This window comes from Rhincodon typus, chromosome 18 (genome assembly GCF_021869965.1).
Source record: "Rhincodon typus isolate 14 chromosome 18, sRhiTyp1.1, whole genome shotgun sequence".
Taxonomy (NCBI): Eukaryota; Metazoa; Chordata; class Chondrichthyes; order Orectolobiformes; family Rhincodontidae; genus Rhincodon; species Rhincodon typus.
In genome coordinates this window covers 41,242,476-41,261,022 of record NC_063349.1, presented here as the reverse complement: position 1 = coordinate 41,261,022, position 18,547 = coordinate 41,242,476, and positions in this window count along the sequence as shown.

Sequence of the window (18,547 nt, the reverse complement as noted above, 5' to 3'; positions counted from 1 at the left end):
TCCTTCAGATTTCTGAAGAAGGGTCTAGGCCCAAAACGTCAGCTTTCTAGCTCCTCTGATGCTGCCTGGCTTGCTGTGTTCATCCAGCTCTACACCTTGGTATTTCACTTTAATTGTGTTGGTGACTATCATTCACTATAACATATGCCATGCGACAATACCACCCAGTCCCATTAAGTGCAGCTTACTGTTTTACAGGCATGCATGAGTGCGGGGTTGGGGAACGATGAGGTTGAAGGCTGTGGGTGGGAGGTCACCAGAGATAATGAGGTTGTGGATGGCTTGGGAGATGATGGTTTGGTGGTCAGGGGTGGGGTCATGAGCAAGGGGGCGGTAGGAGGAGGTGTCGGAGAGTTGGCGTCCGGCCTCGGTGATGTAGAGGTCAGTGCGCCATACTACAACTGCGCCTCCATTGTCCGCGGGTTTTATGGTGAGGTTGGGATTGGAACGGAGGGCTGCACGTTCTGTGGGGGAGAGGTTGGAGTGGGTGAGAGGGGTGGAGAGGTTGAGGCGATCGATGTCTCGACAGCAGTTAGAGATGAAGAGGTCAAGGGAGGGTAGGAGGTCCCATCTTCACCATGGACGTCCAGTCCCTATACACCTGCATTCCCCATGCAGATGGCCTAAAGGCCCTCTGCTTCTTCCTGTCCTGCAGGCCCGAACAGTCCCCCTCCACTGACACCCTCATCCGCTTAGCCGAACTCGTCCTCACACTCAACAACTTCTCTTTCAATTCCTCCCACTTCCTACAGACAAAGAGGGTGGCCATGGGTACCCACATGGGCCCAAGCTATGCCTGCCTCTTTGTAGGATACGTGGAACAATCCCTCTTCCAAAGCTACACTGGCCCTATTCCCCACCTCTTCCTCCGTTACATCAATGACTGTATCGGCGCCGCCTCATGCTCCCACGAGGACCTCAAACAGTTCATCCACTTCACTAACACCTTCCACCCCAACCTTAAGTTCACCTGGACCATCTCTGATACCTCTCTCTCCTTCCTGGACCTCTCTATTTCCATCTCTTGCAACCACCTAGAAACCGATATCCATTTCAAGCCTACCAAATCCCACAGCTACTGAGAATACACCTCCTCTCAACCACCTTCCTGCAAAAATGCCATCCCCTATTCCCAATTCCTTCGCCTCCGCCGCATCAGCTCCCAAGATGAGGCATTCCACTCCCGGACATCCCAGATGTCCTCGCTTTTCAAAGACCGCAACTTCCCCTCCACAGTGGTCGAAAATGCCCTCGACCGTGTCTCTCGCATTTCCCACAACTCATCCCTCACACTCCCTGCCCGTAATAACAACCAAAACAGAATCCCCCTCATCCTCACGTACCACCCCACCAACCTCCGAATCCAACGCCTCATCCTTGGACACTTCCGCCATCTGCAAAATGACCCCACTACCAAAGACATTTTTCCCTCCCCACCCTTATCTGCTTTCCAGAGGGACCACTCTCTCCGTGACTCCCTTGTCCGCTCCACACTCCCCTCCAGCCCCACCGCCTGGCACTTTTCCCTGCAACCGGAGCAAGTGCTATACCTGCCCTTACACCTCCCTCCTCACCCCCATCCCAGGCCCTAAGAAGACCTTCCACATCAAACAGATGTTCACCTGCACATCTGCTAATGTGGTATACTGTATCCACTGTTCCCATTGTAGCCTCCTCTACATCGGGGAAACCAAGCGGAGGCTTGGGGACTACTTTGCGGAACACCTACACTCGGTTCACAATAAACAACTGCACCTTCCAGTCGCGAACCATTTCAAATCCCCCTCCCACTCCTTGGACGACATGTCCATCCTGGGCCTCCTGCATTGCCACAATGATGCCACCCGAAAGCAACAGGAACAGCACCTCATATTTCGCTTGGGAACCCTGCAGCCCAAGGGTATCAATGTGGACTTCACAAGCTTCAAAATCTCCCCTCCCCCTACCGCATCCCAAAACCAGCCCAGCTCGTCCCCGCCTCCCTAACCATTCCTCCCACCTCAAGCCCCACCCCCATCTCCTACCCACTAACCTCATCCCGCCTCCTTGACCTGTCCGTCCTCCCTGGACCGACCTATCCCCTCCCTAACTCCCCATCTACATTCACCTTTACTGGCTCCATCCCCGCCTCTTTGACCTGTCTGTCTCCTCTCCACCTATCTTCTCCTTTATCCATCTTCTATCCGCCTCCCCCTCTCTCCCTATTTATTTCAGAATCCCCTTCCCCTCCCCCATTTCTGAAGAAGAGCCTCAAGCCGAAACGTCAGTTTTCCTACTCCTCTGATGCTGCGTGGCCTGCTGTGTTCATCCAGCTCTACACTTTGTTATCTCAAATTAAAAATATAGGCATCATCTCCTCAGCTTTACAAAATGATTAAATACTGTCAAAATATTCATATCGACGCTTATAGTGCAAACATAAAATTATTTTCTTTATACAGGGCTGAGTTAATTAAGGAGACTTGTATATGTGTTGCAAATAATACTTTACAGATGTAGGAGAGAATAAGAGAGTATGACCTTTGACACTATTTTTAAAAAAAGATACAAATGATAAGAACAGCAAAAACACAATCTTATTTCAAGCAAGTTAAGGTGTTTTATGTACAGTGCCATTTCTTTTGATCCCAGGGTTACAATGGAAGTGAAATCTGTGTAACTCTTTTATCCATAAACCTATTAAGCCAACGCCCAAATGAAACATTCTATTATTTTATCCCTTTTCATTTCCTGCTTGATTTGATTGATTATTGTCACATGCACTGAAATACAGTGAAAAGTACTCTTTTGTGCGCTAACCAGATAAATCATACTTTACACAAGTACATCAGGGTAACAGAACACAATGTAGAATGTAGTGTTACAGGTATAGAAAAGTTGCAGAGAAAGATAAACTTTAATATATGACAGGTCCATTCATAAGTCTGATAACAGCAGGGGAAGAAGCTGCTCTTAAATCTGTTTGTAAGTGTTTTCAAACTTTCATATCTTCTGCCTGATGGAAAACAGTGGAAGACAGTATAACCAGGGTTTGTGGAGTCTTTGATTACGTTGGTTGCTTGCTTGAGTCAGCGGGAAGTATAGACGGAGTCAATGGAAGGAAGGCTGGTTTTCGTGATGGACTGGCCTGTGTTCATGACTCCCTGTCATTTCTTGTGGTCTTGGGCAGAGCGGTTGCCATACCAAGTGGTGGTGCATCTGGATAGAAATGTACCACCAAAGTAGGAATGACTGTGTGAAAATCTCAGTGGATTTGATTCCAATCAGTCCTATGCGCCCAAAACATGTTACGAAAATCATTACATCTCCTGTCAGCATGTGGGAAAAGGAAATAGGTACTACTGGGGTAATCAATGTGCACCTCTTCATTGGAACAGAATGTCGGTGATGTTAATGTAAGTATTGTGCTCCCACGCTACCATCAGAGGGAAAAACCAATTGTAAAACACTGTAATAATTGAAAGTGAATGTACTGATTATACTGCGTGGAGTTCCGTTTTGAAGCGTAGAAGATAAGTTGGATCAGTGTGTCTCATTCACCGGTCTGACCTTTGTTTTTCCCTTTTGGGACTGGAGAGGAAGTTGGTGCTGGTGACATAATTATTATGAATGCTGTTTGCTGCCTCTCCCTTGCTCTAACCCTGCTTGCTGACACCTCACCACTCAATAATAGTGCAAATCAGGCCAGGGATTTAACTACACAGGACTGATTAAATGAACTGTGCAAGAGCATGTTAGCATTAATGCAAATCTGTAAAAAAAGGGTAAAAATCAACAGATTATGTTTCAGAATGAAGAAAACAAGCAATTGTTAACATTCATTTTTTATTTATTCGCTTGTGGGACATGGGCATCACTGGCTGGGCCCAGCATTTATTGCCCTTCCCTAGTTGCCCCTGAAGGTGGTGAGTTGCCTTCTTATCCATTGCAGTCCATGTGCAGTAGCTTTACCCTCAATGCCCTTAGGGAGGGAACTCCAGGATTTTAACCTAGCGACAGTGAAGGAATGGTGATATATTTCCAAGTCAGGATGGTGAGTGGCTTGGAGGGGATCTTGCAGGGTGTGGTGTTCCCACGCATCTGCTGCCCTTGTCCTTCCTGGTTGAAGTGGCTGTGTGTTTGGAAGGTACGGTCCAAGGATCTTTGGTGAATTTCTGCAGTGCATCTTGTAGATAGTACACATTGCTGCTGCTGAGCGTCGATGGTGGAACCACCAGGGATTGTATGATCGGCAGCACTTGTTGCTGCAATAACCACTTCCCAGTAGGCCGTCTCCATGCCTTCTTCCAGAGCTGGAGTGGACCTCCTCCCATTGATTGCATCCTCTGGATTCACAACTTACAACTTAATTCAGAATTCCTCACTAATCAAACTCAATGTTTCTCGAGCCAGCATGTGAATACACTTGTTTACATTTTTTGAGAAGATTTGTAGCTCGGGTTGTGGATGAGGTTGTAGATTTGTGTCTGATTGCCGACGTTGAATGTTTGTTCTATCCCACTTGCCAATGCATACTCACAACCAATAGAACTAATGTAACATACAAAATACCACGCAAGGACTGTGAGAAACATTACATAGGCCAAACTGGAAGAAAACTGACAATAAGGATGCACAAGCACCAACTAGCCACCAAGAGACACGACCAATTCTCACTGGTCTCAATACACATGGACAAAGAAGGACACAAGTTTGACTGGGACAACACATCTAAAATAGCACAAAACAAACAGAAACATGCCAGGGCGTTCCTGGAGGCCTGGCATTCCAACCGGAACTGTCAACAAACACATTGAACTGGACCCGATATACAAACCACTGAGAAACAGAACTGGAAGTGATGCCAACCATCCCAGCAAACTGAGGCATATAAATTACAAGTGGGACAGAACACCAATGCTTCACCGGCGACGCGCTGACAATGTTACCTAGCAGGATGGTGAAACGTCTGCAAATCAAACACACTGGACAAGACTACAACCAAATACAGTTGTGGTTGTACAATACTGACCATCCCTGGCCTTTGTTTTAATTCATACACTTGTCAGTGTTGTTTCATGTATATACATTGAATTTAGGTTCCCATTTTTCACAATTAAAGTTAGTTTTAGCACAAAATTATCGACAGTGTCCGTGGCTGTGATGTCACATGCACTGTGACCAAATGTGTGGTGAGAGTGCACCAGTAGTTCAATTGGCAGCAAATGCACTCAGCAAAACTCCTGAAAGTATCTGCAAAGAGATTTATCAAATAAAACCCAATTCATAAATGCATGCAAATTTTTCTTTTTAAGTTATTTCATCTTAACTATGATTTTGAAATTTCATGGAGATCTTCAAAGTCTATGAAACAGTTAGAATTAGCTTTATTGTCATATGTACTAAAATGAGTAGTAAAAAGTTTAGCTTCGTCAGTTACAAGATTAGTTAAGGTGTAACAACGTCACCAACACAAGGCGTCATCTTGGGTACAGAGTACCTAGGTACAATCCTTAGTAACAGAATGGAGAAATGAAGGAAAAGAAAAGGTACATTACAGCTATACACAGTATAACCATAGGTCAGAAAAACAAGGAGCAAAGTTAAAAAGACAAACATCGCAGTCTCCCTCCAAGGGCTCTCCGCAGCAGACCAGTCTGTGGAGCCTCCACAAGGTCTGACCATTGGCTGCCATCACACTCCGCACCGGGCCACTGGTCGCTGGCCTCCCCGCTCTGGGCTGCTGACAACACTTCGGAGGCCGGGGCCGGGTCTCCAAGTCCAAGAAGACAAAGGAGGAGAAGAAAAACATAGAAGGGAGGAAAAGAGGGAGGAAGAAGAAAAAGAACAAAGAAGTGGAATAAACTGTGATTGCTAATTCTGTGATTTTATTTTGTTAAAAAGTGGAATACTTCCACATCTGTTACACCCAGTCCTGTGGCGATGGTGTTCAGATGATCATTGGTTATAATACTTTCACCAGGAAAGTGTCCCACAAGGATAAAGTCCATAACAGGAAGGAGCTTTCATGAGTGAATGCCTGAGAACATGACTTTTCAAGATTAAATATACATGCTCCTCTACTCATCATGTAGATGTATTAAATGAGTTCAATGGAATATAACTTCAGAATCATTCTACTAGACATTTACTGGAGGTTGCAGAGAAATGTCATGTTTAAATCTGTGTTTCCTGAAGTTACATTGTATTATCTTTCTTTTCCTTTCCCCCTTACTTTAATCAGTCCCTGTAACTCACTGCCTGCCTCCAAACACTGGATTTCACCAGGCAGTATCCCAGGGTTACTTACTGATGGACACATTTGTTTCTTGTTTGGAACTAACCTTCGATCTAACCATTTGCCCACTGTGTATAGTTGTAATAGAGTTTTCGCTACTTCTTGTTAGCTTCTTGATAGTACTGCTCAAAAAAAATGATAAATTCCACCTTTGTGAGCTCAACCCAAGTCACGGTGTTTAGAATGCCAGCTATAGTCAGAATCACAGAAATATCAAAAATAAAAAAGGATGTGAGATGAGATTTTGAGGCTTAAATTGTTATTTAATACTAAAAACTATATTTCATGTGTGATCATATTTTATAATAGTCAGAAAAAATACTTTTGTAAATTTCCTTTAAAGATTAATACTTCATGTTTGAAAGATGATATCAATTACTTGGATATGATGTCAAGGAAAGTCCTAATTTGTATAAAGGGACACTTTTGTGTCCATGTAACCTGGAAGACCTGTAGATAATAATGCTTATAAGGACACTATGTACAGCTTGTGATTAACACTCATGTTCACCCAAAAATACTGACCTTCTTCAAGTTAAAATTAATGTAACCATTGAAAAATACAACTAAGGTGTTTTTGATCAGTGCCGGCTTCATAGCACATCTGGAGACTCGGAGATATAAATTTGTAATCCCTATCATGGCATGTGATTTTAAAATTTCTTTAAAATAGACTACTATGTATTTATTTTCTTGCCTGAAATTCTTATGGGCCCAGACACATAAAGAACATTAGAAAAAGGAATAGGAGTAGACCACACACCCTTTCAGCCTATAACAGCAGTCGCTACAATATTCTGCTTCAATTTCACAATCTGACCCATTCTCTTAATGCTTAGACTCCAAGAGATCAAAAATTTATTAATGTCTGTCCTGAAAACACTCCACAGTGGAGCATCTATATCATTTACATTGGACAATTCCAAAGATTCACAACCCACTGAGGTAAGAAATCCTTTCTCATCACAGTCCTAAATAATCAACCTCTTGTCCTGAGAATGCTCCCCCCTGTTCTAGCTCTCTGATTAAGTGGAAACAACTTTTCAGTGTCTGCCCTGTCAGACCCTTTCAAAATCTTTTCTGCTTCAATGAGATTACCTCTCTTTCTTCTGAACTGCAGAGAATATCGGCCCTATTTCTTTAGTCTCCCATCACAGGACGACCCTTTCATGTCAGCCACCAATCAAGTAAACCTTTGCTGTGTAACTTTCAGGTCAAACATATTACTTCCTAGATATGGAGACCAAAACAGCACTTTTTTTTCCTTTATTCATTCACGGGGTGACAGCGTCGCTGGTTAAGCAGCATTTATTGCCCATTCCCAATTGCCCAGAGGCCAGTTAAGAGTCAACCACATTGCTGTGGGTCTGGAATCACATGTAGGCCAGACCAGGTAAGGACGGCAGTTTCCTTCCCTAAAAGGCATTGGTGAACCAGATGGGTTCTGAATTCCAGATATTTATTAAATTTAAATTCCACCATCTCCCATGTCAGGATTTGAACCTGGGTCTCCACAACATTATCTGGGTCTCTGGATTAACAGGCCAGTGATAAAACTGCTAAGCCATCGCCTCCACCAGCATGCAGGACTCCATGGTTGGTCCCACTAACATCTTATATAGTTGTTACAGGCGTTCTTTATTCCTGTACTCTAATCCCATTGCACCAAACATCAACGTATCACTTGTCTTTAGATTTGTTTGTCGAACTTGTACACTTACTTTTAGTATTCCTTCTAGAGGTGCACTCAAGACTCTTGAACAGCAACATGTAAAAGTTTCATTACTTTAGAAACTATTTTGTTTTTCTGTTCTTACATCTAAAACAAATGACCTTACAGATTCCCATATTCTGTACCATCCACCACCTTTTTGCCACTCACTCAAATCCACCTTTACATCCTTTTTGTGGCCTGCTCACAGTTTATATTCTCATCTAACCTTATGTAATGGTAAATGTAAGCACACAGATGGCTTGAAGATCATGAAGCAGATCCATTATTGTACCATCATCAGCTTATCACAAACATCAAGAGAAATTATGTCTAAGATAAAGAAAACAGAATACTTATATGAGCCTGTAGTTCACATTATGATCAAGAAGTCCTCTGTCCAACTGTCTCTCTCTCTTCTGCCTCTATGAGGCTACTTCTACCTGACAAAAATATTCCTCTCTCCAGTGAATGTCCAGGGCTACAATCTGATTCCCCTGCTCAGAGTCCTCCCTAAAGGTCACCATCTGCTGTTGTAGATCCCGTTACACACTTCCTGCTTGAGACTTGCCAGCCTGGCAACATTTGAAAAACAGCTGTATGATCAACAAAGACAACAAGGTGCAGAGCTGGATGAACACAGCAGGCCAAGCAGCATCATAGGAGCAGAGAGGCTGACGTTTCGGGCCTAGACCCTTCATCAGAAAAGGGGAAGGGGAAGGGGCTCTCCTTCGCCTAGTGTATAAAAGTGGGGCTCTGGAGGAGGCACTGTCGTCCCATAAAAATAATGATGTAAAATGACAGAATGAGGGATTCTCATGTGCATTTTTCTTATCCCTTGCAGGGTTTTCAGAGGTTGGCTGCACTCATCAAAGAATCTGTGTAGAGCGACTTACTGAAAAGGATCCACAGAGAATGATCCATCTTGTCGCGAATCAAGTCAAAAATTAACATCCTCGTACGACCATTTCATTTGCTGTTAGTTTAGTTGAATGTTCTTGCACAACTGTTTCAAGTCAAACCACTAGTAAAGACAACAAAGAGGGTAAACAAGCACGGTCGTGTTTAAGAGATAGTAGGAACTGCAGATGCTGGAGAATCCGAGACAACAAGGTGCAGGGCTGGATGAACACAGCAGGCCAAGCAGCATCATAGGAGCAGAGAGGCTGACGTTTCGGGCCTAGACCCTTCATCAGAAAAGGGGGAGGGGAAGGGGGTTTTGAAATAAATAGGGAGAGAGTGGGAGGCGGATAGAAGAGGGATAGAGGAGAGAATAGGTGGAGAGGAAACAAACAGGTCGAAGAGGCGGGGATGGAGCCAGGAAAGGTGAGTGTAGGTAGGGAGTTAGGAAGGGGATAGGTCAGTCCAGGGAGGACGGACAGGTCAAGGGGGCGGGATGAGGTTGGTCGGTAGGAGATGGAGGTGCGGCTTGGGGTGGGAGGAGGGGATAGGTGGGAGGAAGAACAGGTTAGGGAGGCAGGGACGAGCTGGACTGGTTTTGGGATGCGGTGGGGGGAGGGGAGATTTTGATCAACAAGTTCAATTGTATGGAAGTGATGGCCTAGTGGTATTATTGCTAGACTATGAATCTATAAAATTCTGCCAATGTTCTGGGCCTGTGAGTTCAAATCCTGCTATAGCAGATGATGGGATTTGATTTTCAATAAAAAATCTGTAATTAAGGATCAAATGATGACCATTGTCAAATATCAGGCAAAAACCCATCTGGATTCATTAATATCCTTCAGGAAAGGAAATCTGTCATCCTGACCTGGTCTGGCCTCCATATGTCTCCAGACCCATGGCCCTGTTGTTGACTCTTAGCTGGGCAATAAATGCTGGCCTAGCGCAATGACGCTCACATCCTGTGAGTTCATAAAAGAAATTGCACCATGATAGCTAGAATGTTTGGACCTACCTTAGTAGCAGCAAATTTTTCTTGCATCATCATCAGGACAAATGATAAAGGTAATGGCGATATCCAGCATTTGCTGGAGAGAATGTCCTCAATGTCTCAACTGTCCTGTTATTTTCCATAGGATTCCCTGTTCTATGGCAGATCCTCACATCAGGGACTAAGTCAGTCAGGTCTCTAGGGGTTGTATGATTGGCAGCACTTATTGCTTTAGTTACCACCTCCCAGCAGGTCATCTCCTTGCTTCTATCATATTCATTAAAATAAAGCAGCACTTGTTTAGCAGTAATCTGCACGCTGATGTCCAGTTTGGGTTCTGCTAGAGCTACTCAGTTCCTGAACTCATTGCAGTCTTGGCTCAAACACAGGCAAAAGAGCTGAATTCCAGCGGTGAGATCAGAGTGATAGCCCTTGACATCAAGGCCACATTAGACTAAGTATGGCACCGAGGAACCCTAGTAAACCTGGAGTCAATGGAATTCAGGGCAAAACTCTCCATTGGTTGGAATCATACCAGGCATAAAGAAAGGTGGTTGTCATTGTTGGAGGTCAGTCATCTCAGCTCCAGGACATCTTTACAGGAGTTCCTCAGGATAGTGTCCTAGCCCCAGCCATCTTCAGCTGCTTTGTCAATGACCTTCCCTCCATCATCAGGTCAGAAATAAGGATGTTCAATGATGATTGCACAATTTTCAGCACCATTCACAAATCCTCAGATACTGAGGCAGTCTTTGTTAAAATGCAGCAAGACCGGGGAGGCAATGGCCTAGTGGTATTATCACTGGATTGTTAATCCAGATACCCAGGTAATGTTCTGGGGACCTGGGTTTGAATCCCACCACATTTGAATTCAATAAATATCTGGAATTAAAAATCTAATGATGATCGTGAATCCATTGTCGATTGTCAGGGAAAACCCATCAGGTTCACCAACGCCCTTTAGGAAAGGAAACTGCCACCCCTACCTGGTCTGGCCTACATGTGAAACCAGACCCACAGCAATGTGGTTGACTCTTAACTGCCCTCTGGGCAATTAGGGATGGGCAGTGAATGGGCAGCAACACCCTCATCCCGTGAATAAATAAAGACTTGGATAATATACAGGTTTGGGCTCACAAATAACCTGCAATCATGCTAAATAAATACAAGCAATGACTATTTCTTACAAGAGGGTATCTAACTATGGTCCTTTGGCATTTAATGGCATTATCATCATTGAATCCCCCAGCCTGGGATTATTATTGATCAGAATCTGATCTGGATTAGCCATATAAATATAATGACTACAAGAGCAGCTAAAAGGCTAAGAATCCTGCAACATGAAAATCACCTCCTGACTCCCAAAGCCTGTCCACCATATAAAAGGTACAAGTAAGTGATATGATGTAATACTGCCCACTTGCCTGGATAAGTGCAACTCCATCAACACTCAAGAACCTTGACACCATCCAGGACAAAGCAGCCCACTTTATTGGCATCACATCAACAAACATCCATTCCCTCCAGCAGCAATTATCAGCGTGTACCATCTACAAAATGCCCTGCAGATATTCACCAAGGATCCTCAGACAGTGCCTTCCAAACACATGACCATTTCCATCTAGAAGGTCAAGGGCAGCACCTTGGGAACACCTCCACCTGCAAGTTCCCCTCCAAAGATCCTGAATTAGCATTCTGATTTGGAAATACATCACTGGTCTTTTAGTATCGCAGGATTAAAAGACTGGAACTCCCACCCTAAAGGCATTGTGGGTCTAGCTACATCATATAAACTGCAGCAGTTTAAGGACACAGCTCGCCACCACCTTCTGAAAGGTAGCTAGGGATGAGCAAAAAATGTTGGCCAGGCCAGTGTTGCCCAATCCCAAGAATGAATTTTTAAAAAGTGTAATCCCTGCAGATCTTCAGTTCACATATGGTACTTTAATGAAATAGAAGCAAGTCAGAGCCAGGCGAAGCTTTAAGAAATTTAGTACTGTTACAAGTCAAGTATTCCTGTATTAACCAGCCAGTTGAACACATTAAGCACAAAGGAATAATCCAGTCCTCACTAAGAAGCATGGTCTGATTCAAAAGGAAGACAGTGATAGAGTTATACAATATGAAAGATGCATATATTTCATTGCATTTTCACAACTTCAGGGCATATACCAAAGCACTTTGTTCAAGTGTAGTCACTTGTTACATGAGAAATGTGGCACCCAATTTGTGCACACTGATCTTCTGCAAATAGCATTGTCTTAATGCAGACACTCTAATTTTTTAGTTGATTAAGGGATAAGTATTGACTAAGGCTTAGGTTCAAGCACTCATGTCAATTAACATAGTTAAACAAAGGCACTGAAAGTAATCTTAGAGGCAAATTTATTATGACATATACAATTTTTCAAAATTGTAGTTAGGATATGAGTCTTGTTTTGAGCTTATAAGTTAGCTCAGTGAAAAAAGTTGTCAGAGGGTATTTTCCAGTAATTTGAGAAATTTTATTGATTAAGCCTGTTATATATTTGTAATTGTCAATTGCTAACTTGAAAAAAGTGTTAAATTGTCCAATTTGGCAGAAATAATTTTTAAAGAAAGCATATTATCTAAATGGTGTGTCTTTGCAGTGCTCTGAAATAAGGGTGTCTGTGTGCATGAATTGCAGAAGGTTTGTATGCAGGTACAGTAAATATTCAGGAAAGCTAATAGAATGCTATGGTTTATTGCATGGGAATTGAATGCAAGATCTGGGGGTTATGCTTCAATTTTACAGGGCTAGGTTAGATGGTGTACTGTCCTGACCACTGTACTTACGGAACATGTTAATGCATTGGAAGCGGTTCAGAGAAAGTTTATTGGATTAATACTTGGAATGAAAGTTTGCCTTATAAGAAAAGACTAGACAGGCTAGGCCTGTGTCCTCTGGAGTTTAGAATAGTCAAAGGTGACATTATTGGAACATGTAAGATCCAGAGGGGATTTGATCGGGTAGATGTTGAAAAGGTCCTTCCTGTTTTGAGAGAATCTAGAACTAGGGTAATACTTTAAAAATAAGGAGGTGCCCATTTAAAAAAGACGAGGATTTTTTTTCTCTCAGAGGGTTGTGCATCTTTGGAATTCCCTTCCTCAAACCACAATGGATGCAGAATCTTTAAATATTTTTAAGGCAGCATTAGATAGATTAATGATTGCCAAGGGAATGCAGGAATGTAGAGTTGAGGTTACAATTAGATCAGCCATGATCTTATTGAATGGCAGAGCAGGCTGAAAGGACCAAATGGCCTACTCGTGTTGCTTATTCATATGTTTGGATATTACAAGGTATCTCTTGATAGAAACTGAGCTTTTTTTTAACCAGCCAGTCAGAAATAAGGTAATGTGTCATACTGTAGAACAAATGTAGAACAATAAATATGCATAAAGTTTTTAAGAAGACCAATTCTCACTGGTCTCAATACACACGGGCAAAGAAAGAGACTAATTCGACTGGGACAACACATCGTTAATAGTACAAGCCAAACAGAGACATGCCAGGGAATTCCTGGAGGCCTGGCATTCCAACCGGAACTCCATCAACAAACATATTGAACCGGACCCAATATACAAATCACTGAAAAACAGAACCGGAAGTGATGCCAACCACCCCAGCAAACCGAAGCATATAAATAACAAGTGGGACAGAACACCAACGCTTCACCAGAAGTGCACTAATCATGTTACCTAGCAGGGTGACGAAATGTGTGCATCAAACACATTGGCTTGGCGAGCATGTCTACAACCTCAATAAATATGCATGATTGTTCTGTTTTTATAACTTTGCATATATCTTCTATAATTTATTTGTTTGTCAAAATGAAGATGATCATGTTTACCATCTGAGGTGTTTGGTAGGTTCCAGTAGGTTTGTAGGTGACTGCTACAGCCTATTTGTAGTCAGAATGTTTTTGCTGAAATAAGTCTAGATAGTACAAATGTTTGGATTTTGGACAAGGTGATGGCTCATAATTTCCTCCCTTCGCGTTTTTGCACTGTTACTTATATGCATGAGCTTTTGAAGGAGGTCACACAGTTATTTATATGATTAATATGTAGAATACACAAAAACAATATATTCTACATATCCATGATATAAATGTGCACAAGTTTTATCAAAATAATGACCATTCATAACTTACATTGAGGGCCAATATTTTGTAGATATTTCATGATTTTACTGCACATTCCTTTCTATAATTGGCAGTGAAACAGATGATCACAATACTATATGTTGTTACACTATGCAAAGCTCCTGTCCTTATCAAACAGTGTATCTGGAAAATTATCTGTACTTTGCCTTTGGAGATTCAGATACCTTTTTCTAATATCTGGAAGTGTTATTACACACAACCAAATGACTTTCCCACCACCAAATCACCATGATGTTTTTGCTTTTGTTTTTAACTATTAACCACCACCAGTAATCACCTGTGTAGCCAATTAGAAGTTTTTATGCAAAGTCCATTAAGAGCAATATGAACCATCAAAAGTAAGGGAGGGGGGTGTGCGTGAGAATGGGTACCTTTTTTTTATAATCAACCTGTTCAGAGATGTTATTATACACCCTTTGACTTGAACCTGGGCCTTTTGGCTCAGCATTAACGACTTAGTAGGATAATAGGTCAGCACAGCATCGTGGGCCAAAGGGCCTGTACTGTGCTGTACATAGAACATGTTCTACAACACTACCACTGCAGCGCAAGAGGGCCCAAACAGCCACCTTCTTTTTTATTAAAAATATAACATTTTCTTTAAAACAACTGGATCTGAAATGTTATTATGCATCTCTAGAGCAGCTGGGACTTGAACACAGGCCACCTGGTCCAGGGGTAATGACATTATTATTGTGCCACAGGGAGGCCTTAGACACCTTATTTTTCTTTTATTTTAGCTGTCACACTTCATAAATATTTTCTTTTTATTGATATTCCAATCTGCCTGATGATGAACAGAATTATTACAACCAGTTCAGCAGCAAAAGGGGCAGCAACAAGGGATTCCAGTAGCAAACAGGGAACTAGTTACATCAGTAAGCTTATTGAAAATGGCAGCAGGGTTAGATTAGATAAATTGTCTTCTAGGAGTAACAGAATAGATCCGGGACAGGAGTTAAGATACAGTTTTTTTCCCAAGGACTCTTCTTGAGATTTTCTCAAGGGCTCCTTTTTGATCTTAAGGTCTACATTTTGGTTTTCAGGGTGACTTTTTGTTCTTGCCAATACATGCTAACAATATCTTCTGTGTCTGTGGTGGTATATTTGGACTCAGAAGCAGAATACAGTAATTCATCAATACCCTCAAGAATTATAAATTCTCCAACAAACTAAAGCGATAGCTCACAAGGGTAGCATTTATTTCGTGTACGCTGCAGTATTTAAATTGGGACAAAACAGAAAGCATAAATTAGCAACAGACTTTTTTAAGCAAAATAACACACATTTCTGCTTACACACACTGACTTGTGAAATCATAGCTGATACATTTCCACTCAATAGGCACAATTTTAACCAGACAGTTACCACCCTTTTTTCTGCATCTGAGATCCAATCTCAAATTTAAATGTAACAATTATATTATGACCGAGATTGGAGGAGTGCATTAACTCGTATCTGGTCAAACTCCTGGAAAGTGTCACAACAAATTTTTAATTTAACCACAGTCGTGATGTACCTAATAATGCAGGATTAGTATAAAAATAATTCAGCTACGTTTCTTTAATCAAAGAATAACAAGTTTAATACAAACAGAACTTATTCAAACAAATATGAAATCAATTACTGACCAAAAAAAAGTTTAGACTGTGCAAAGATATGAATTATATTCCAACATCCCAAACTTAAAATGAGGCTAGTACAGAGAACAGGTGAACCAAGATCAAACAGTCCACCAGAACACATCCAAGAGCAAATGCTCTTAAGACAGGTCAGAGTCAGAGGCTTCAGACTAGCTATCTTGGAAATATTAGAAACATTAAAACATCCTTGAAATTCCAGTTAATGACAAAACTGGCCCTCCTAACTGTCCCCCAATACTCCCCCACACACAACCCCCACCAGACTCATCACTGACACTGCTCACCCCAACTTACCAAGCTGGTTGGTTCTCTGAGCATAACCCCCAACTCGAACAGACCTGACTGACCTGGACACCCGACTGGCCCCTAATATTTAGGTGTGACCCAAGTTCTCAGATTCGACATGGCCCAACCTCATCACCTAACTCCTGACTTGACTCAACCCCTAATCAACCCACTCTACCCCTTCACCCATGTGCCACCTACCATCTGCCCCTACATGCCAGTACCCTACTTACTGTACCACCTGCCATTACATCCATTTGCCACCCTATTGAAATATGGAAATATAGAAATGGAAACAGAATCACTAATTCAGCCCATCGAGTCTGCTCAATCATTCAATATCATCATGGTTGATTCTTTATTTCAACTTCATAAGCCTGCTCTTGACATCTTCATCTTGATTTCTTTCTTAAATATATTGAGTGATTTGGCTATGTTGCCACCATAACTTCCTGTCCTACTTGCCTTCCACCCGACCAACCCACCATTCTATCTGCCACCATAACAACCATATACCCTGTCCGTCTCCTCACTTTCCACCCTCCCCAACTGCCAATCTGCCACCAAGCCAGCCTATTCACCTACCACCTGAGTCCCCTGCCCAGTTACCTCAACTTCCACCCCATCCCACTGACCTCACTCACCTACCCTCATTCATTGAGAATCATTGAATAATATTGAATTTTAAATAAGAAAAACTTGTTACATCTCCAGTTAGTCAATAACATTAAATGTATAAAAGAAACAGAAAAATAATAAAGTGCTGTGTAGTCCTTGAAAAATGCTACAGAAATATCAGAATACTTCTTTATTTGACTCCTTGCCTTTTACGTCACTTAAATCATTTCCCTGGTGCCAATGCAGAGTGGCTTCACATGCCCGCATAACTTCAACGACTACCAGCCTGTCTTGACAGAGGTTGCAGGGAACAATCAAGAACGGAAGATTGGCTATAAAAAAAATACAGGAGGGTAACTGCATAGTTTTCCCTAAAGATTATTCTTATAGCCAACAACTTCTGATTGGCATCAGTCAGAACAGTTCTGCCATCAACTGGAAGTTCTGCATCTGTAACTTTTAAGGGTATTATCAAAATGGTATTGTGAAATGTAATGACATGACTCTTCATTGATTTACATGTTTTGTAGATGGAAAGGAAAGATGGGGTGGCATGGTGGGTCAGTGGTTAGCACTGCTGCTTCAGAGACCCAGGTTCAATTCCAACCTTGGGCAACTGTCTGTATGAAGTTTGCATGTTCTTCCTGTGTCTGCATGGGTCCCTGCTGGGTGCTCCAGTTTCCTTCCACAGTCCAAAGACATGCAGGTTATGTGGATTGACCATGCTAAATTGCCCATAGTGTCTAGGGATGTGCAGGTTAGGTCAATTAGCCATGGGAAAAGGCAGGGTTACAGGCAAAGAGTAGATGCTTTTCAGAGACTCTTTCAGCACTGCAGGGATTCTATGACTTAATTACATAAGTAAGATTTGGCTTATGTATATTTTTGTCCTCACATTTCTAATTCCTACATTATGATCCACATATAACTGAAACTTAATTAGTCTTTAATGTATATTTGCATCTTTGGAATCGCTTTTTGTAACTGGATTTTTAAACAGGTCATTCTTAGAAAGACATTCACTTCTTTGACTCATTCTCAAATGAATTACAAAAGAGAAAGACATGATTAATCGAGTACTTTTCACATCCATAGGGCATTTCTGAAGTGGTTCACGAACAATGTTACTGTTCTCATGTTCCATCCCATTTGGATACAGCATAGTCCTATATACAATATTGAAATAAGTGGCCAGATGATCTGTTAACTGAGAGAATGTATGTTGCCCAGAAAATTGGGAGAACTCCCCAGATCTTCTTCAAATAATTCCAACATTTTATGTTGATGCCCTGCTGCTTCTGAGCCGGAACCTTTGTGACAAGTCCAACTTCTTTTTGATGACAGACTTATATTTATGTTAAAGAGATCTTTAAAATTCCTTGAATCTTAAGGAGCTTCCACTTGGACTTTTTGCATTATTGCGTAAAATTGTTTTGCATTTGTCTGGTTTCTTGGTTTTGCAAGGTAGTCCACATTGACATTTGTGGTCAGAAATGTCCTGTCTGGGTTCCAGTAACTGCTCATCTGTGGTCGGTCTTACAGGTCTGAATGCTACACAGTCATGTTAACAACACGCAGATTACAAAAAGGTCTGTCAACTGTCATTATAGCCTTTGACTAAAGAGCAACAATTCCAACATCTTGTGAAACTTCAATCTGAGCAACATGGTGACTCCTTTAGAAAGGTTTTTCTTGATATCACCATAGGCAAGAAAATAGATAATTTTGGCAGTTTTAGGCCAGTTCAACTTTTCTGCTTGTTCTAATCTTATGAAAGTGAATATTTGAAGACTCTATGGGATGGACTCCATTTTGTGTACAGATTTTGTATTACGATTCTAGTCCAAGTATTAAGTTATAAAAAAGGTTAGTGAAGCTTTGTATCTTTCATTGTTTTACAACCAGGTATTCTGTTTAGTGCTGTAAATT